The sequence below is a fragment of the Pogoniulus pusillus genome, chromosome 8, assembly GCF_015220805.1.
Source record: "Pogoniulus pusillus isolate bPogPus1 chromosome 8, bPogPus1.pri, whole genome shotgun sequence".
In the NCBI taxonomy this organism is placed as follows: domain Eukaryota; kingdom Metazoa; phylum Chordata; class Aves; order Piciformes; family Lybiidae; genus Pogoniulus; species Pogoniulus pusillus.
The window spans coordinates 26,841,904-26,862,381 of NC_087271.1; the positions used below are offsets into that span (position 1 = coordinate 26,841,904).

At 42.4% G+C, this 20,478-nt stretch overlaps 1 protein-coding gene across 13 annotated transcripts in view; it reads left to right on the top strand.

The window, feature by feature from the left end:
* ST6GALNAC3 (ST6 N-acetylgalactosaminide alpha-2,6-sialyltransferase 3) overlaps window positions 1–20,478 on the top strand; it is a 295,901-nt gene that overhangs the window by 66,701 nt on the left and 208,722 nt on the right. The window lies entirely within an intron of this gene.

Sequence of the window (20,478 nt, forward strand, 5' to 3'; positions counted from 1 at the left end):
TTTCATGTAACAGATCTGGTTTTGTAGATCAATTTTTCTATTGGATTTTTGCATTTTGCATCTGAGAATTTTATTATATCAAGAACTGATTTAAGTACATTTTCAGTCCAGGGCTGGCTTTGATCTGTCTCTGATTTAACACCTAAAAAGCCCCTCTCCTCCCTTTTTTCCCCCCTGATATAGTTTCAAGTGCTTAAACAGAACAATTTAAGTATTCTCTTTCTCCTCACCTTTTTTTGTTGGATCCTGTAATTTAACAGCACAGGTGATGTGTCTGCAGTTTGTAATATTTGTTTTGGTTGGAGGTTTTTGGTGAATTTTTAATGCTTTATTATTGTTTGTTGGTTTTGTCATTATTTGGGGTCTTTTTTTGGTTCGTTTTTAATGGTTGATTTCAATGTGGGTTGTGGGAGATTCTCTTTTTTTTTTTTGCCTTTAGCTATAGCTTTTAATTTCAGGTGGTTTCTGCTAGTGTTAGTGAGGTTGGTTGAGTGCATATTCGAAGATCTAACCATGTACATGGATGTCTGGAGTACTTCTGCTGATTAGAGACCACTCACAGTCATAAAATCAAAAGCACTGATAAGTTTGTTCCAGGTCAGGATCATAGAATCAACCAGGTTGGAAGAGACCTCCAAGATCATCCAGTCCAACCTAGCACCCAGCCCTATCCAGTCAGATGTTTCTGGAGGCCAAAATATATCCAGTTAAAACATACACCTGCAGCTGTTATCTTATGGAAGGTCTCAGAGTCTGTCTAAAATGCACTTTGAAGTTATCACATCAGCAGTCCTATTTAGGTGATTGCTCAAGTGTGGAGGCCCTTGGCTTCCAAAATACCAGGGAAATATTAAGTAAGCTAAAACAAAAAATGACTTGCAAATATTTCTGCAAAAAAATATTTTGGTCCCCTGAAAGTTTTCTCCTTTGTTAACTATCTTGGGTTTGATTCTTATAAAAGAAGCACTTACTGACCAAAGTTCCTTTAAACAGGTTTGCTCTCCTCAAATTCAAGTCTGTTTCCAAGGCCTGTGCCGAGTGAAATGTATCCTACCAATAATGAATGTAGGGAGAACAAGCAAATAGAAGATTGAACTGTGCTTCTTGCTTCATCACAAAAGAATACTGCGTTCAGTTTTGGGCTCCCCAGTTTAAGAGGGACAGGGATCTGCTTGAGAGGGTGCAGTGGAGGGCTATGAAGATGATTAGGGGTCTGGAGCACTGCCTGATGAGGAGAGGCTGAGGATCCTGAGGCTTTTTAGTCTGGAGAAGAGAAGACTGAGAGGGGATTTAATAAATGTCTATAAGCATCTTAGGGCTGGAGGTCAGGAGATGGGGACAGGCTCTTGTCACTTGCTCCCTGGGGTACAACAAGTAATAATGGGTGTAAGTTGCAGCACAGGAGGTTCCACCTCAACACAAGGGGGAACTTCTTTACTCTAAGGGTCACAGAGCACTGGAACAGGCTCCCCAGGGGGGTTGTGGAGTCTCCTTGTCTGGAGACTTTCAAGGCCTGTCTGGTTGCGTTCCTCCGTGATCTGTGCTAGATTGTGTGGTCCTGCTCTGGCAGGGGGGTTGGACTCGATCTCCTTGGGTCCCTTCCAACCCCTGACATCCTGTGATCCTGTGAAAAGAGAACAGACATGGAATTTATTCTTGTTACTACTTTTGCAGCCTGTGTACAGGTGACTGTTCTCTTTCTGCTCTGCTTGTGCACTCTTGCTGTTTGATCTTTCCTGTTGATTGTCTTTTTGTGTTTCTCAGTCTGACTTTTTTGCATTCTAAACTTGTTCAATTTAAAGAAGAGAATAATTACACTTTTCATAGTAACTATGCTATTGAATTCATATTAAACACTGCAGCTATACACACAGACTAGTTTCTAAGGAAACAGCATCCCCTATTTTGCCACTGAACCCATCCTGCAATTTTTAAAGGTGAGGTGTCTCACTTAACTCATGCCCTGTTGTTGCCACCTAAATCCTGAACTCAGATTCCCAACAAAACGATAGCTTTTTAAATGTTTGCAGTGCAGTTGTGAAGTTTGCCACGCATTCCAAATGATTTAAGGCACTTAAATGGCATTGGAGCAAGTTACTGCCTTCATTATGACAGACGACAGATGAGTACATTATACTGTTTAGTCTCTCAGCTTCTTTAACTAAAACACTGTGATTGTTTTCCATCCAGTAGTTTTGTAATTACTCTTTCTTTATGGTCACAGTAAGAATAAAGATGGTTGGGTTTTTTTGGTCTGTTTAAAAGACAAAATCACTGTAACTCTTCATCATTGCTAGGAATAAGATGAATTATTTATTTGGTTTATATATTATTCTGAGTAGAATGGTGAATTAAGGTGGATAAAATTAGGCAAACATACTTTGCTGCCTTCTATGACTACCTTCTTGGTGCCTTTCTTTTCTTCTTTTTACAAAAATACTCTTTTGAAAGGTGTTTTTCTTTTTTTTTGGGTATTAAATAACAAGAAGTTCAGTGTAGTTACTAGATTGCTGGTAACTCTAAACTTGTGATCCTGAGGCCTGTCAAATACCACTTTCATCAGTGGATAGCTGCTTGGCTTACTGCTTAAACAAGTGCAAACTTCATGCCTCTAATTAAACAATCAACTAGGGTTTTAAGGAGTGTATGTTGATACAAGATTCTATCTCCAGGCTTTACAACAATCAGAAACAGTGTTACTGCAGTTCAAATCATCCAGAAGCCTATTTGCAGGAGTCCATTGTGCATATTGTTGGAGGCAAGTTTGGTCTGCTCTTTCTCAATATGTTATTTTGCTGCATGCAGCTCTACTTTCATTGGTATGTTGAGCAATTGCATGTTAATTTAATTTCAGAAAGTGTTGTCTACTGTATTCTCTCCCATGAGAGCCAGCAAGGACATGCTGTCTGCAGGGGCTCTGTACTTTCTTGGTTTAAAAAACAAAAGACATAAAGTTAGTGCACTGATAAAAGATGATGTTTAAGACAACTCTGATCTGAACTAGCTACTGTGCAAGAAAGCATTTGTAAATTGATTTTTTTTTTTTCATATATCTTCATATTTCTAATGAAGTGTTTGGAGTAGCCAGTACCTGCTGGGGCAAAAAGTCAGCATTTTATGTATGTAGGATCAGATGCTTTTGTGAAGACAGGTAATTGGTGACACACTGCTGCAATTATATCAGTGCTTTGCTTTTGAGGGAGTTCTGAATGAGATAATGCATCTGCATATAGATGCTTCAGACAGCCTCTGTACCTGCAGTGAAATCTGGGACTGGTATTTTCTACTGCTCAATGTATAGGCTGCACTGGGGCTGTGTTTCTGCTGCTGCCAGTTTCTGAGGATGTAAGCAGCATGGACAATGTACAGGAGAAGAGGATGCTGTTCTCCTGGAGTGCTGAAATGGTGCCTTGTTGTCAAAGAAAAGTGCTTTCACAGAATTGCTGAGAAAAGAACCTTCAGTACCAGCACTACTTTCTTATTCTAGTGCATGGGGACAGAGTGGCTGGAGAGCAGCCAGGAAGACAGGGATCTGGGGGTACTGGTAGATAGTAGGCTGAAGATGAGCCAGCAGTGTGCCCAGGTGGCCAAGAGAGCCAATAGCATCCTGGCCTGCATCAGGAACAGTGTGGCCAGTAGGACAAGGGAGGTTATTCTTCCCCTGTACTCAGCACTGGTCAGACCACACCTTGAGTGCTGTGACCGATTCTGGGCCCCTCAATTCAAGAGAGATGTTGAGATACTGGAATGTGTCCAGAGAAGGGCAACAAAGCTGGTGAGAGGCCTGGAATGCAGCCTATGAGGAGAGGCTGAGGGAGCTGAGGCTGTTTAGCCTGGAGAAGAGGAGGCTCAGGGCAGACCTCATTGCTGTCTACAACTGCCTGAAGGGAGGTTGAAGCCAGGTGGGGGGTGGCCTCTTCTGCCCGACATGCCAACAACAGAACAAGGGGACACAGTCTCAAGTTGTGCTAGGGGAAGTATAGGCTGGATGTTAGGAGGAAGTTCTTCCCAGAGAGAGTGATTGGCACTGGAATGGGCTGCCCAGGGAGGTGGAGTCACCATCCCTGGAGGTGTTGAAGAAAAGCCTGGATAAGGCACTTGGTGTCATGGTCTAGTTGACTGGATAGGGCTGGGTGCTAGGTTGGACTGGATGATCTTGGAGGTCTCTTCCAGCCTGGTTGATTCTGTGATTCTGTGTGCTACACAGACAAAGGAGTGTGCTCTGAATACCAGAGCTTAGCTGACAGAAGTCTCCAGATGTCTGATGTAGTTAAACACACTTTTCCAAGGACTCTTTGGCATTGCTTTGATTGCTCCTAAGGAAATTATTTAAAGGGCTTGGAGAACTGAGATGGTAAAGAATGTAGTACAGAAATAATTGATCCTTCTGGCTTATTAGGTTGTGTCCCTGTTGTGGAAGTTTTGTCAATAACAATAACACTGTAGAGATGTCTGTCTGTAGATAGTCTGTGGCTAGATCAAACATTTCCTGGAGTTCTAGCAACATACTTTCTCCTTGAAGAAGGTGATGTATTATTTAATTTGTAACTAAGTCCTGGGACAACTTGCAGCACATCATTGTTATTTATCTTTGCTATTCCAGGCAAAAGTCCACAGGTTATACACAGTACTGGGCTGAGTGTGTGAAAATGTGGGCTGCCTGTGGTTGATAATGATTTGGGGATATTTTCAGAGCAGAATTAAACGTGTAACTTCTCAATTGGGTTGAAAGTGTAGTGTGTTTGAAGGAAACTTTTCAATACGTGTATTTACTGAGCTCGTGCTTACAGTTGTCACACAGTCAATCTGTTTGTGTTTTATAATGCTTTAAGATGCATTTGTTTTTAAATATAAGGCTGGCAGAAAGGAAATATTTCCCCAGTAGGTACCAAGATTATGTCACTCTCTCTTGTTTATCTAGTAGGTCAAGGGAGGTTATTCTTCCCCTGTACTCAGCACTGGTCAGACCACACCTTGAGTACTGTGTCCAGTTCTGGGCCCCTCAATTCAAGACAGATGTTGAGGTACTGGAACATGTCCAGAGAAGGGCAACGAAGCTGGTGAGGGGCCTGGAGCACAAATCCTATGAGGAGAGGTTGAGGGAGCTGGGCCTGTTTAGCCTGGAGAAGAGGAGGCTCAGGGGTGATCTTATTACTGTCTACAACTACCTGAAGGGGCATTGTAGCCAGGTGGGGGGTGGCCTCTTCTCCCAGGTAACCAGCAATAGAACAAGGGGACACGGTCTCAAGTTGTGCCAGGGTAGGTATAGGCTGGATGTTAGGAAGAAGTTCTTCACAGAGAGAGTGATTTCCCATTGGAATGGGCTGCCCAGGGAGGTGGTGGAGGCACCGTCCCTGGGGGTCTTCAAGCAAAGCCTGGATGAGGCACTTAGTGCCATGGTCTAGTTGATTGGTTAGGGCTGGGTGATAGGTTGGACTGGATGATCTTGGAGGTCTCTTCCAACCTGGTTGATTCTATGATAATAGAAGTCTGTTTGCCCGGATCCTGCGCTGAGGTTGTATGATAGCTCACAATTAGCAAACAGTCTTACTCAGGATTGCTCGTCGTAATTGTTTGGATGCTGGACAGTGAAATTGATCCTGTGTTGACATTCTGAGTGTTTCACTGTCTAAAAATCTGTTGCTGCATCTGGTGTGCTAGCCTTTCTGCATTAGTAGCATCACACAAAAGTAGCCTCTGATGGTTTCCTTTACTAACCTTCACATGGTGAATTAAACCTTGAATTCTGAGTATGTGTGCTGACCTTCACTTCAAGGAGGCTTTTTACATAAGCTTTTAGCCTTCTGTCAGACAAAAACATTATCATCAATAAAAATAAAATAAACACCTAGTCTTGCATTCTCTGCTCACTTAAACAGAGGTATTCAGGAGTGTGCTAGTTTGAAGCAAGCTAGAATGTTTTGGTACAAAAACTAGATAATGGGCAGTGAAATGAAAAACATGGTGTCAACTTCTCTCACAGTCACGCTGAGAACTCTGGGAAGAAGAAAGACTTTTTTCTCCCTTTTGTTCTCTCACTCTTGCTTTTGCCTTAGACCTGGTCACATCTCATTAACCCTGCTCCTACTAACCTTGCTCCCTAACCTCTTGGCTGCACCTCTCTTCTTCCTGAGAACTGGGGTAAGGTTGAGAGGGCCGGGGGGAGGTGTTGGGGTGGTTTGAAAGCCCCTCCTGGGGACTCAGGTTTCTGGGAGGGGAGTTGTGCTTTTGTATTGTTTATCCTTTGTATATTTCTGTATATAATTGTATATAACTGTATATATTGTAAATAGCTGCTTGTAAATTCTGCTAGCTGTAAATAAATTGCTTCATCTATATTCCCAGAGGCCGTATGAGTTAGCTGGGGCAAATTCAAAAGTGTGGGGGGGCGGGGTAACCCCCAAACCATCACATTTTTTAATTGGCTTTCCCAACGTGGGGCTAGATATTTATGAGTGATTGGATATTAGCTCTGGGAATTAAGATGAAGCTAATCAAGCAGCTATTGTATTTGGTTGGTGCATTGCTCTGGTCTGGTTTTGTTTTCTTGGTATTTAGTTGGTTAAAAGCTCAAATTGTTGCTTATTTCATTGATCTGGCTTATAATAAGGCTAAAGCTAAGGTTTCAGATATGTTCTGGAGCTGGGGTGATTTTATTCTTGGTTATGCTGGTTTTAATATCTCTGAGAATGTTACCAAGGACATTACAGGAGCTCTGGTCAATAATGTGACAATCAATGGAAATTTTGCTTTAAATATGGCTTTAATGAGAGTTATTCAGCCTAAGACAGGAATTCCAACTGTTTGTTTAGGTACATGCTCTTGTAAAACTGTTTTTCTTCTTACAATTTTTAATATTTGCCTCATGATTTTGATATTCATATTAATTTTGGCATTATGTGTGAAAAATTCAAAACCAGTTTCTGTAAGAGCTAGGAAGAATTCTGTGTCTCAGAAGCAGTCTCTTTCACAGCAAAACAAGGGAACACAGTCATCGGCTTCCCCCTTGCCAGCCTCTGCCCCTCCTTCTCCAAGTGCTGGGAACATAGCCAGTGTTCCTGCCACTAACATAAACAATAATGATAACAGGCAGAGTTCAGCAGGAGCTTCAGGAGCACAGGCAGGTACCCAAAATCAGAATGTTCCCAGCAAAAATGATAACACCTCAGGGTTGGCAGGCATCCCAGGAGGACAGGCAAACAATCCTACTAGTGCTAGTAACGCTAGCCCAGTCAGTCCAAATCCTAATGACACCAGCTCAGCCAATTTGAACCCCCAGCCAGCAGACCAGAACCAAAATCCACCTGTTAAAAGCAAGGCAGATTTGAACTCAAATGCTCCAAGTCAGACCTCCAATAATTCAAATGCTCCTGGTCAGACCCCTAAGGATTCAAACCCTCCAAGTCAGACTCCTAAAGATTCAAATCCTCCAGCAGACACATCCAAGTCTGTTGCTGCTCAGGCCTTTCTGGCACCTGCTAAGGCAAAAGCTAAGACAAAGAGTGGTTCGCAGGAGGATGTAAGAGAGGGGACCTCTGGTGATCAGCAAGAAGAGGAGGAGGAGATAGTTAGTCTGCGAAACCTTGTAGATGTGCTGAGACAACAATACTCAAGTGAGAGGAGTGCTGTGAGGTTAGCTGCCAGGAGAGAGGATGGTTCCAATGAGTTTAGGAATGCTATGAGGAAGATTGTGTTAGGCCCGGCACCACCAGAACAACAGGAGGAGGAGGAGGAAGATGACATCCAAGGCTCCAAGGATCCACTCAGAGAGGTCAGGGAAGTTAGGAAGGAATACACAAGGGAATCAGGTGAGCCAATCCTAAGCTGGCTAGTGAGATGCCGTGGTATTGGTGCTAATGCTCTGCAGGTAGGAGACAAGTCTGCCAAGCAGCTGGGACCACTCACTAAGGAGAGTGGAGTGGACAAACACCTGGCAAGTCCTCTTGGTAAGGTTAGCTTGTGGACACGCCTTCTGTTGGCTGTGGCTATGAGATATCCTTCCCGAGATGATTTGCCATGGGCTGCCAAGAAGTGGAACACCGTTGAGCAGGGAATTAAGCTTCTGAAGGAGTTTGCTGTGAAGGAAGTGCTTTATGGAGATCATGGCACTCATGAGCCTGATGATATTCCTTTGGGAACAGGTCTCATGAAGAAGCTTATTAAGCTTGCTCCTTCATCCTATGCTAACATCTTGGCCAGTAAGTTTCTAGCAAGGAGTGATAATGGAAGGTCTTTCACTGTTGGTGAGTTCACTGATCAGCTCAGGCAGATAGAGGACAGCTTGTCACATTCTGGCCTAGTCTCTGCCATACAAACTATGACCACAGAGATTAAAGATACCATGAAAGAACTGAAGGAGGATCTCAAAAACATTACCAATCTGGTAAAGGATACCGTTCCTGCATCATCTGAATGGGTGCATGTTTCTGCAGTCAGGAACAGATGCCCACCTCCTGCAAGGCAATTCCAGCCCAGGAGGAGACAAATTCCACCCAGACAGCAGCAATCACGTGCGTCACTGTGGATACTTCTGCGTGACACATACGGTGAGAACATGAACAAATGGGATGGTAAACCTACTTCAGCTCTTTCAAAGAGAGTCAGGGATCTGCAGAGTGGCAGAAACAGAGGCAATAATGCCAGGAAAGTAGCTGTCACTTCTTCAGCTCCTGAGAGCAACTGCAATTGTTCCAACAGTTGCAGTTCCTCTCACAACAACACCAATCATTGTGTACACCCTACATGCCATGTTCAGCATTAGGGGTGCCCTGCCTCCAGCCAGGAGGAGGAAAGGGATAGTGGAGAGAACCGAATCTATTGGAATGTATTCATTAGGTGGCCTGGCAGTTCAAGAGTTCGGAAATACAGGGCTTTAGTTGACACAGGTGCTCAGTGTACTTTATTGCCATCAAATTGTAAAGGGACAGAGTCCATTTCTATTTTTGGAATCACTGGTGGATCTCAAGAGTTAACTAAGGTACAGGCTGAGATCAGTTTAACTGGTAAAGAGTGGAAGACACATACTATTGTAACTGGTCCTGATGCGCCTTGCATTCTGGGAATTGACTTTTTGAGACAAGGTTGTTTCAAAGATCCTAAGGGTCATAAATGGGCTTTTGGAATAGCATCTGTAGAGATTGAGGATGATAAATTGAAATTGTCTATTAGACCTGAACTTTCTGATGAATCTGCAGTTGTGGGACATCATGACATAGAGGACCTGGAGGTGCCAATTGCAACTCAAACTGTTCATCATAGGCAGTACAGAACTAACCGTGACTCTTTGTTGCCCATTCATCAGCTGATTCGTCAATTGGAGGATCAGGCTGTCATCGAGAAAGCTCATTCACCTTTCAACAGTCCCATCTGGCCTGTGCGTAAACCTACGGGCGACTGGAGACTGACAGTTGACTTCCGTGCCCTCAACGAGGTGACGCCACCCATGAGTGCAGCTGTGCCGGACATGCTGGAACTCCAGTACGAGCTGGAATCGAAGGAGGCTAAGTGGTATGCAACCATAGACATTGCTAATGCTTTCTTCTCTATTCCCATAGCAAAGGAGTGCAGGCCTCAGTTTGCATTCACCTGGAGAGGAATCCAGTACCAGTTCAATCGTTTGCCTCAGGGGTGGAAACACAGCTCAACCATCTGTCACTCAGTCATCCACAATGCACTGGAGAAAGGTAAAGCTCCAGAGCACATCCAATACATCGACGACATCATTGTGTGGGGCCAAACTGCTGAGGAAGTCTTCGAGAAAGGTAACAAAATCATTGACATTCTGCTGCAAGCAGGTTTTGCCATTAAGAGAGACAAGGTCAAAGGACCTGCCAGAGAAATTCAGTTTCTGGGAGTGCGGTGGCAGGATGGTCGCCGTTACATTCCTCAGGATGTGATCAACAAAGTCTCTACCATGGCAGTTCCCACCAGTAAGAAGGACACACTTTCTTTTCTTGGTGTGGTGGGATTTTGGAGACTACACATTCCTGGTTTCAGTCAGATTGTCAAACCTCTGCATGATGTGACTCGTAAGAGAAACAATTTCGAGTGGGGACCTGAACAACAAGCAGCCTTTGATCAGATCAAGCGAGAAATAGTCCATGCAGTGGGCTTGGGTCCTGTGAGATCTGGTCCGGACATTAAAAACATTCTGTACACGGCTGCCAGTGACAATGGTCCAACTTGGAGTCTTTGGCAGAGAACTCCAAATGAGACACGTGGTCGTCCTCTTGGTTTCTGGGGACGTTGTTACAGAGGTTCAGAGACAAATTACACTGCAACTGAGAAAGAGATTCTAGCAGCCTATGAGGGAGTGAAAGCAGCTTCTGAAGTGATTGGAACTGAGTCACAATTGCTGTTAGCTCCTAGACTGCCAGTTCTAAACTGGATGTTCAAAGGCAAAGGTTCATCACCACATCATGCCACAGATGCAACCTGGTCTAAATGGATGGCTTTGATAACCCAACGAGCACGAATGGGTAATCTTGACCGACCTGGTCTGGTGGAGGTGATCACCAACTGGCCGGAAGGCACAGACTGTTCCAAACCTCCAGAGGAGAAAGTAACTCGTGCTGAGGAAGCTCCTCCCTATGGTGATCTCTCTGATGAGGAAAAGAACTATGCTTTGTTCACAGACGGTTCCTGTCGTCTTGTTGGGAACAAGCGAAGATGGAAGTCAGCAGTTTGGAGTCCAACCAGGAGAGTTACAGAAACGAAAGATGGCGAAGGAGAATCCAGTCAGTTCGCTGAGGTAAAAGCTGTTCAACTTGCTCTTGATGTGGCTGAACGTGAGAATTGGCCTATCCTTTACCTCTACACCGACTCGTGGATGGTAGCCAATGCTCTATGGGGTTGGCTAAAGGACTGGAAGAAGAATGGTTGGCAGAGGAAAGGAAAGCCTATTTGGTGTGCTGATCTATGGCAGGACATTGATGCACGGCTGGAGAAAATTCCAGTGAAGGTGCGGCACGTAGATGCACACATGCCTAAGAGCAGAGCCACTGAGGAACATCAACACAACCAGCAGGCAGATCAAGCTGCTAAGATTTCTCAAGTTGATACCAACTCTGAACTTGACATTGACCTTGATTGGAAACACCGAGGTGAGCTGTTCTTAGCTCGGTGGGCCCATAACTCATCTGGACATCAAGGCAGAGATGGAACATACCGATGGGCTCGTGATAGGTCAATTGACTTGTCCATGGACGCTATCACCCAAGTCATCTATGACTGTGACATTTGTGCTGCTATTAAGCAGGCTAAGCGAATCAAGCCCTTATGGTATGGTGATCGATGGTCAAAGTACAAGTATGGTGAAGCCTGGCAAATTGACTACATCACTTTGCCTCGATCTCGTTCTGGCAAGCAGTATGTGCTGACGATGGTAGAAGCTAGCACTGGATGGTTGGAAACCTATCCAGTTCCACATGCTACTGCACGTAACACCATTGTTGGTTTGGAGAGACAGATCTTGTGGAGACATGGAACTCCAGAGAGAATCGAGTCAGACAATGGTACTCATTTCAAGAACAATCTTGTGAAAAACTGGGCCAAAGAGCATGGTATTGAATGGATCTATCACATACCCTACTATGCACCAGCTTCAGGGAAGATTGAACGCTACAATGGTTTGTTGAAAACCACCCTAAAAGCCATGGGGGATGGAACTCTGAAAAACTGGGACAAACATTTAGCAGAAGCTACCTGGTTGGTAAACAGTAGAGGTTCAGTAAACAGAGCAGGACCTGCACAATCAGATTTGGTCCAAACAGTAGACGGTGATAAAGTTCCTGTTGTACATGAAAAGAATCTGTTAGGGAAAACTGTTTGGGTATTTTCTCCTTCGGGTGAAGGGAAACCTGTCCGAGGGGTGGTTTCTGCTGAAGGTCCTGGTCATACCTACTGGGTAATGCAGGAGAATGGTGAAATCCAGTGTATTCCACAGAGAAATTTAACCTTAGCTGAGAGAGTTTAAATTCAAGCTGTTAGGAGTTTTCTGTTCTAGGTACCATCGGCGCCCAACACTGAGAGAATCTATGATAGAATCTACAGTATGTGAGCACGAACCCAACATCACCTGGGAGTCCCTGTTCTGAGCTTTTGAATCACCTACATCTGATTGAAGTGTGAACTGAACTTGTATATATTATTTTAGTGTAAATATTGGTTTAGATTAGATTGGATTATTCTCAGCGATACTCTGAGCAAAGTAGACAAGGGGTGGATTGTGCTAGTTTGAAGCAAGCTAGAATGTTTTGGTACAAAAACTAGATAATGGGCAGTGAAATGAAAAACATGGTGTCAACTTCTCTCACAGTCACGCTGAGAACTCTGGGAAGAAGAAAGACTTTTTTCTCCCTTTTGTTCTCTCACTCTTGCTTTTGCCTTAGACCTGGTCACATCTCATTAACCCTGCTCCTACTAACCTTGCTCCCTAACCTCTTGGCTGCACCTCTCTTCTTCCTGAGAACTGGGGTAAGGTTGAGAGGGCCGGGGGGAGGTGTTGGGGTGGTTTGAAAGCCCCTCCTGGGGACTCAGGTTTCTGGGAGGGGAGTTGTGCTTTTGTATTGTTTATCCTTTGTATATTTCTGTATATAATTGTATATAACTGTATATATTGTAAATAGCTGCTTGTAAATTCTGCTAGCTGTAAATAAATTGCTTCATCTATATTCCCAGAGGCCGTATGAGTTAGCTGGGGCAAATTCAAAAGTGTGGGGGGGCGGGGTAACCCCCAAACCATCACAAGGAGTGAGTAGCTCTTAGTTTGGCAAATACAGGCGGTCTGATGACTGCATTACATCTAAAGATTTACTGCAGTGAAGGTCATTCCAATTCAAAAAAAGTATTTGGTAGATGAGTTGGCAAGCAGAGTGACTTTGCACCGTTGAAAAGAGCTCTGCCAAGAACTGCCTGGGAAATGCTTATTGTCTGTTTTGTACCTTTGAAACGCAAAGGTAGAGAAGACATTTGGCTTTAGCAGAATAAATAAGTGAGACTGCATAAGTCAGTGAAGGAACTGCTGTACTTTGAGAGATAATTCCTTGTGGCCTCTACCTTGCAGATGTGAACAAAGGGGGAAAATGTGTGATGACTAATGATAATCGATTATAAATTATTTTATGGCTGCATCCCTCCTTAGACAAACTTTCCTCTATGACTTACTTTATGGAAGCTTCAAAAGTCTGGGACTACAATGCCAGTGCAGTCTGGGCCATATAACATATTCCAAATATGCTATTAATAGTCCAGGACAATACTGAAGAAAGACATCCTGGAAATTAGGAGATCTGAATATACTGACAGATCTGAAGTTTATTTCCTTCACTATCAATCATGCAGTCATGAGCCACCAGTGTTTTTACCTAAGTGCTGTTCTCTTTGTTGTTGGTTCTTTCAAGAGGACTCCGGTGAGCTGCTCTCAGTGCATTCTCAAGACAGTTGATGTATCATTAGTGCTGTGGCTCTGGTCCAATATTTGTATGACACTAGGAACAGTAAATCAAAGAAACCCTTTGAACTGTATGCAGTTCAGGCTTTGCAGGAACTGGAGATCAGACGTAATTATTTACTTTTGTTTCAGATTAACTGTTTTATTCCTAAAGGGAATAATCTTTTCCTGCTTTTCCCTTTGAATTGCCAGCTATTTTACTCCCTTTTCCACTTCCTGAAAGAACAGTAGAAAAAAAAAGAGAGCATTTTGTTTTGCAAATGCTTGGGGTGGACGCTTGCACAATGTGGCTATGGAGCACACTCTCTTCTTCCAACTCATTGATCTACATTCAGAGTAACCAAAGACTGTTTTGAACTAGAGTAGATGGTATGGTCCAGAGGTGAAAAACCTTCCCAGAAATTTCCATGCCAAAGTACTATGATAGTTTGGGAGTTACCTGTCTCTCTGCACTTAAGAAAATCACCCAGACTAGACTCAGGCATCTGGAAGTTAAAGAATGAAGCTATATTTACCACTTAGCACAAGGTACAAGCAGATATACACAAAAATATACAGTTATGTACAAATTAAAAGTAGCACAGAAACACAGTGCTCCTCCCAGAAGCAATCCCATGAGGGATTCCCCATGAGGGCTCCCAACTCAAACCCCCTTCCCCCTCCCTCTTTACCTCACTTCAGAAATAACCAGATGAACCCACGTATATCTTGCATGACAAATCTGGAGATCTGAGGCGAGATGTCAAAAAAAGACAGCAAGCAGGTTAGAGGAAAAAGGGGTTAGGTGGATTAGAGAGTTACAGGCAGAGGCATCCACAGAGAGCAGACCACCAGAAAGAAGGCACAGCCCAAAATGAAAGCTGAGCAGTGTGTGTGTGTGAAGTGACCATTTTAGCTGTATTTTAACTAGTTGCATTTCTCAGCAGAAGAATGAGTGATGTAGGGCACATGTTGGGTTTTTTTTCTTTCTTCTCACAGCTTAGGATTTAATTTCTGTCAGGAAAATATTTCAGGTAGTCTCAAACCAGCACCAGAACTCTGCCACTTAAAGACAAGGAGATTCAGTTCTAATCTAAGTTTGGTTTGGTTTTGGTTTTAATGAGAACTTAGCCTCTGAGTCTGGTTGAAAGATATTTCTATGGTTAATTTGGTTTGATTTTGTTTTTAATGAGAACTTAGCCTTCACATCTGAGTCTGGTTCAGAGATATTTCTGTGTTTAAACTGGCAAAACACATTGTGTAAGATTAAATGTTTAGTTAATGAATTATTAATGAAAACAGTGTGGGATGTTTCTGTGAAGTAAGTTGATAAAACCTCCATGTTTTCTTAGCTGTATTGTCTAATTCTGAGTATTTTAATACTAGAAACAGTTGAGAATTGATACCTGTCCATAAATACTAAATCTTTGTGATGACCAACAGATTTAGCAATGGGGATTCCAAGAGATTAGACCAAACATTCTCTAAGTGCAGGTGTCAGTACTGTTTTACATCACAGTGCTAAGTTTAGCCATTTCACATAAAACAGGGGCTGTTATGTAGTGCTTTTTTTGGGTTTGGTCCCATTTTGTCATTTTCCTTGCTTTACACTGGTGCTTTTGGCACTGCTCATCATTGTGGAGATCGAGTGATAACTGATGCAGCTGAAATGTGAAAGGCAAGATAAGGATATGAGCCCACTGTGAGTTAGTTAGGTGGCCTTTTGGTTGAGGCTCAGAGGAGGAGAAAGAGCTAGAGGATTTGAGTGGGAGCTGAAGTGAGGCAATTTAGTGTCAGAATAAAAGAAAGCAGAGATGGAGAACTAAATAAGACATGACTTTGGGAAAGTTGTCTGATACTTGTCAGAGCTGCCACTCTTCAGTTGAGTTCTTCATAGTTTGCTTGCACTCCCATATTGTACTAGGTAATGTGTTTATATATTCATCTCAGATGCACTTTACAAGTATGCATATGAATTCATGTAGAACAAGTAAAAGTCATAAAAGAAATATGTCCTGCCCTGAGGCCTTAAAATCAGTGTGGGGAGAAGCAAGTTATGTGCATAAACCCAGCAAAGTGAGAGAATGAATTTGCTTTCACCAGCTAAAAGCAAGATTGCAGCTAATTCTGCACATAACTATCTGTATATAACTGATCACCACTACTCAGCAATGCAGCAGGGCCTACTGAACAGTAACAAATGCTGCTAATAAGTCTAGTAATATTATCAATAACAGACCTGCCTTTGTAGCAAACATGTCATTAGTGACTCTTGTTAGTTTTCACCGCACTCAAGGGATGGAGCATCGGAACAGTGCCTTAGGGAGACAATGGAATTGCATCACCATGAGTATTTTAGGAGGAATTTGCTGCTTCTATTGAAATATCTGCTTTGCTCCAGTTTCAGGAGATGCTCTTTAATCTGTTTGTACTGAAGGTGTGCAATTAAAGGTTCCTTGGCCTGTTTCTTTCCATCAGTGAACCCTGAAAGAAATTGGGGGTATCTTTTATTACATAAAATTCTGCATTGATAAGAAGGAGATATTATATTTCATGCATCAGGGTTTCTGCTAATTGCCTGCCAGGAATGAATTCATCTTCTCCACTCTGCTCATTCCCCTTCTGTATTTCGACTTTGGTGAAAGCAGAGTTTCTTGTGAGCATCAAAACCAGGTTGAGGCTGGCATCTGGATAATAAGTAGGTCAGGTCAGCGTAATTTCCAGGAAGCTGGTGAGAGAATTCCCTTGTGTATCTCAGCAGTGATTTGCTTGCAAGCCTATGATCATTCAGGTTTTTACTCTGGCTTAGTCAGGCCGGAACTCTGGGACTGTTTCAACTTTGTGTTGCAGAGCTGTGGTTTGGCTTTTGGAACTGTCTGGACTTCCTTCTGCTCATTATTTCCTGGTCATTGCAAAGGCTTTGTGTAACATTGGTGCTTTGGCTTTTTGTTTTCTGTAGTTACACTACAGAATTTCAGTCCTAAATTAACATACGTAACTTGTCTTTCACCTTGATGTAGGTTAAATGTACATACCTTATCTTTCATCTTGATATAGGTTATTTGAGTGAAATGTAATGACATACAGATCAGACAGAAGCAGAGGTCAGAAATTATCTGCTTTGCCCTGGCCAACTAAGATCTGTGCCCTGCTATGCAAAAAAAAAGCAGTGTTTTACAAGTCTGACTCTCAGCGTTCAGATTGCTGAAATTAGAATTAGCCTCAAGTAGCTTTCTGCATCCAAGCCTTGTCATGGTCCCAAGGACAAAGTTGCTGTCCCTCCTGCCTGTGGTGACTCGTTATAGGAGGGACACTGAGGTGCTGGAGTGGGTGCAGAGAAGGGCGATGAGGCTGGTGAGAGGTCTGGAAAACATGACCTATGAGGAACAGCTGAGGGAACTGAGGTTGTTTAGTCTGGAGAAGAAGAGGCTGAGAGGGGACCTTATTGCCCTCTACAACTAAAAGGAGGTTGTAGTGAGGCTGGAGCTGGTCTCTTATCCTGAGTTACTAATGATAGGAACTGAGTTACTAATGATAGGTTACTAAGGATAGGAATGAAGAGGAAATGGGCTCAAGTTGCATCAGGGGAGGTTTAGGTTGGACATTGTGGGGAAGTTCTTTCCTGAGCGGGTGGTCAGGCACTGGAACAGGCTGCCCAGGGAGGTGGTGGAGTTGACATCCCTGGAGGTGTTTAAAAAAAGACTACCAGCTTGAGGCTGTGGTCTAGTGGTGAAGGATGCTGGGATGAAGTTTGGACTGGATGATCCTGGTGGTCCTTTCCAGCCATAGCAATTCACAGTGATTAGATGTACTGAGGGATTTGGTTTAGTGAAGGACTTGTCAGTGTGAACCTAATGATTGGACTTGATGATGTTGAAGGTCTTTTCCAATCTCAGAAATTCTGTGTTTCTGTCTGTTTTGCCTGCGTTTTATCCAGACTGAGATGTCTTCAAAGAATTATTATTTTCTACCTAATTGTGAGGCAGAACAACTCTTCCAGGAACTTAACCAAAAATATCTGCCAACAGAGGGATTAAATTATCAACCAAAGAGGCTGAGAATGCTATTTAACCTTTCCAAGTAGAAAACCATGTCTTACTCCATCTTGCTTCTGAACTTGGACTTTTCTCTCTCTCAGCACTGCAGAAGCAATTTTGAATGGATAAGAACCAAATTGCTTTAAAAGGCAGAGGATCCAATAATGCTGTAATAATAATAATAAAGGGATAAGAAACGTGATAGCTGAAGCTTCTGCAGTGTTAAAACTCTCAGACCTAGTCCTCTCATGCAGTTGTGCCACATACAGAAGCTGGAGGAGTTGCTGAAAGCTAGTACAGCTTCTGCCTAAACTGTTTTATCTGGATGTGTTTGGGAAGTATGGCAAAGGGATTTTTTTTTGTTTATTCAGCCCTCCACAGCCTCAAAGTATCTTGCATAACAAATGACATTTTAATACTGTGAAAGAGCTTTGGAAAAAGACTTTACAATTCTACATTTGTGGATTGCATTATTTATTTAATCCAGTACTTAGAAAATGAGATTTTAAACTAGATAGCTCTAGTGCTATAAGCATATTCTTGGGACATAGCCAGGCTTCTTGATTTCCCCACAACATTTACAAATGCACAGAGCAGATCATTACATGATTAATACTGTTTTTATCCAAGGCAGTGAAGTCCACTTTCTCATAAATCTTCCATAGTAGTGTACCATAATAGTTATTCAGAGATGCAAACGGAAGAGCCCTGCACTATGCACATGTTTCTATAATAAATGCACATCAAGGAAGAGCAAAACAAATCAGTGCTTTTGTGGCTAGAAACCTATCTGATTTTGAATGCATTCATCTCTCACTTTAATTTGTGTTGGAAACTATAAGGGACCCAAACTTTTAATTTTAAAAACTTTTTTTTTTTAAAAGCAAGTCTGAATCTCATCTTTGTATCTAAAAGAGATGCTTGAAAGAACACGTTGCCATATTCTTTTGTGATCTACTGATCAAATACAAGAGCTTATTTTGTCCTTTTCAGCACTCCCAGTTGTGACTTGCTTTGTTATGAATAAATTTACTTGTTTATTTGTTTGTTTTTGTGAACTGCATCCCAGTCCTCTGCAGTTTGTTTATGAATAAGCTGGTGACTGTTAAACAGATGTAGCTTTGCAAATGTGCTATTCATCTTGAATGACTGACTGTCTTCAAAGGTACTTGAAGTTAGGCCTTCAGCTTTAAAGGCTGCCGTTCAACATAATGCCTGTAAACAGTGCATATTTTTCTTTAAAATGTTGACTTTGCTGCATTTCTGGTCTGGGGCAATTGCACAAGTCTGACTGTTTAGCCCATAATCTGTAGGTCTCTGTCGTGGGTTTTCAAAAAGAGCAGACAGAAATTAAACTCTCAAATCAAATTGGAGAGAAAATACAGAATTCTATTTAGAGAGAGAAAATACAGCAATAGACATTACAAAGCAATTACCCCATCCGTGGCAAACCCCCTTGATTTTCTCCCCATCCCCAAAAAAACTAGATCTACGCTCCCTAATGCTCCAATCCTCCCTCCCCCAATGTCTCCTACATCCAAAGAGGCCTGCTGCTTACATGTTCTTCCCGATAGATTTGCTCCCCACACACACAGAGGGCAGGTGGAAAGGAGAGTGAGCTGACCTTGTTGTGAGTCTATAAAGAGATAGCATTATGGGATTGAATAACAATCTTCTAGTCCCCGGAAATTCTGTTAACCCTATAGCCTCAACCTGGGACCATCTCTTCCTGTCTTTTCTTTCTGCTTAGACTGGCACCATTGTATGAGTCATTCCTGTTCACTGGGCTCATGTGTTTTTCTTCTCTTCTGCCAGATGTCTATATAACATCCATTGTTCACATTACAAAAGACCTGTGAATTAATATGTGGAAATGAAAATGGCTCGCTGAGATTCGGTTGGTTTGTGCCCTTACCCTGCAGCTATGGTATAGTATGACCTACATAGGAAGAGCTTTCTGGATTTGTGAATTTGTACGATTGGGAAGGAGCAACACCCAGAAAAGATGCTGGATGGAAGACTGAGTAAACTTTTGTGCTTCATTGTTTCTTTGATTCATTCTAGCATCTTCCTTGAAATGGGCCTAAAACTGTTTTAACTGTCTGTCAAACTGAAGAGTTAATATTACTGTTGATATGACACAATTTGATGCTGCGAGGTTGAGCTCTATGGGAAGTCAGTTATCTGTATCTCAGTCTTTTTCTTGTCATTACATTAAAAAAAAAAAAAAAAAAGGGAAGAAAAATAATCTCTCTGGTGATTTATGATCTCTTTCCACAAGAATGGTTTCCTGTCCTTGAACCAAACTTTCCACATCCAAACGCTACTGCAAGACATTTCTTTTCAATCAGGTGTATATTTTTCCTGTCGCAATAGTGACCTTCACACACAAGGTACTGACTGTCCCTCTTATAGGAATGATCCTTCAAGCCCCATCTCACCGTCATCACATTGTATGATTGCCTTTTCTTTCATGTAGTGCTTCAAAGTGGGATGGTTGATAATAAGCTTTATCTGCCTCTGATGGCTGTATCAAGTTGAAAGAGTTGTTCAGGCTGCATCTTTATTTTGCATCTCTCAGAGGAAAACTTGGCTTCTTTCAGCACTGCTAGCAGTGCCCATCCACTTGTTTTAACTGAAGGCAGTGATTGTGTTGTCTGTAGTTTCTGGAACTTTAGAATCTGTATTTATTTTGATGGGTTTGTATATAATTATAACCTATGTATTTCCTTTGCTTTCATGGTTATTTATTTGTTTTGCCTGACAGTAGCTGTGCATTAGTTTCTTGCACAACTCTGAGGAAGTTTGAATGGTGTAGTTGATGGACAAATGTTGCTACTGCATTTAATTGTTTGGTCTTTGTGTACATGTGCCTGTTTCTTGATATCTAGTGCTGTCTTTGGTCCCTCTTGTTCCCTACTTCAATATGGTGCCTTATTTTCTCATGACATGTTATACATCTTATTGCTTTACTATCTTGGATATTTTTCCTCTTGATTCCCACATGTCTTC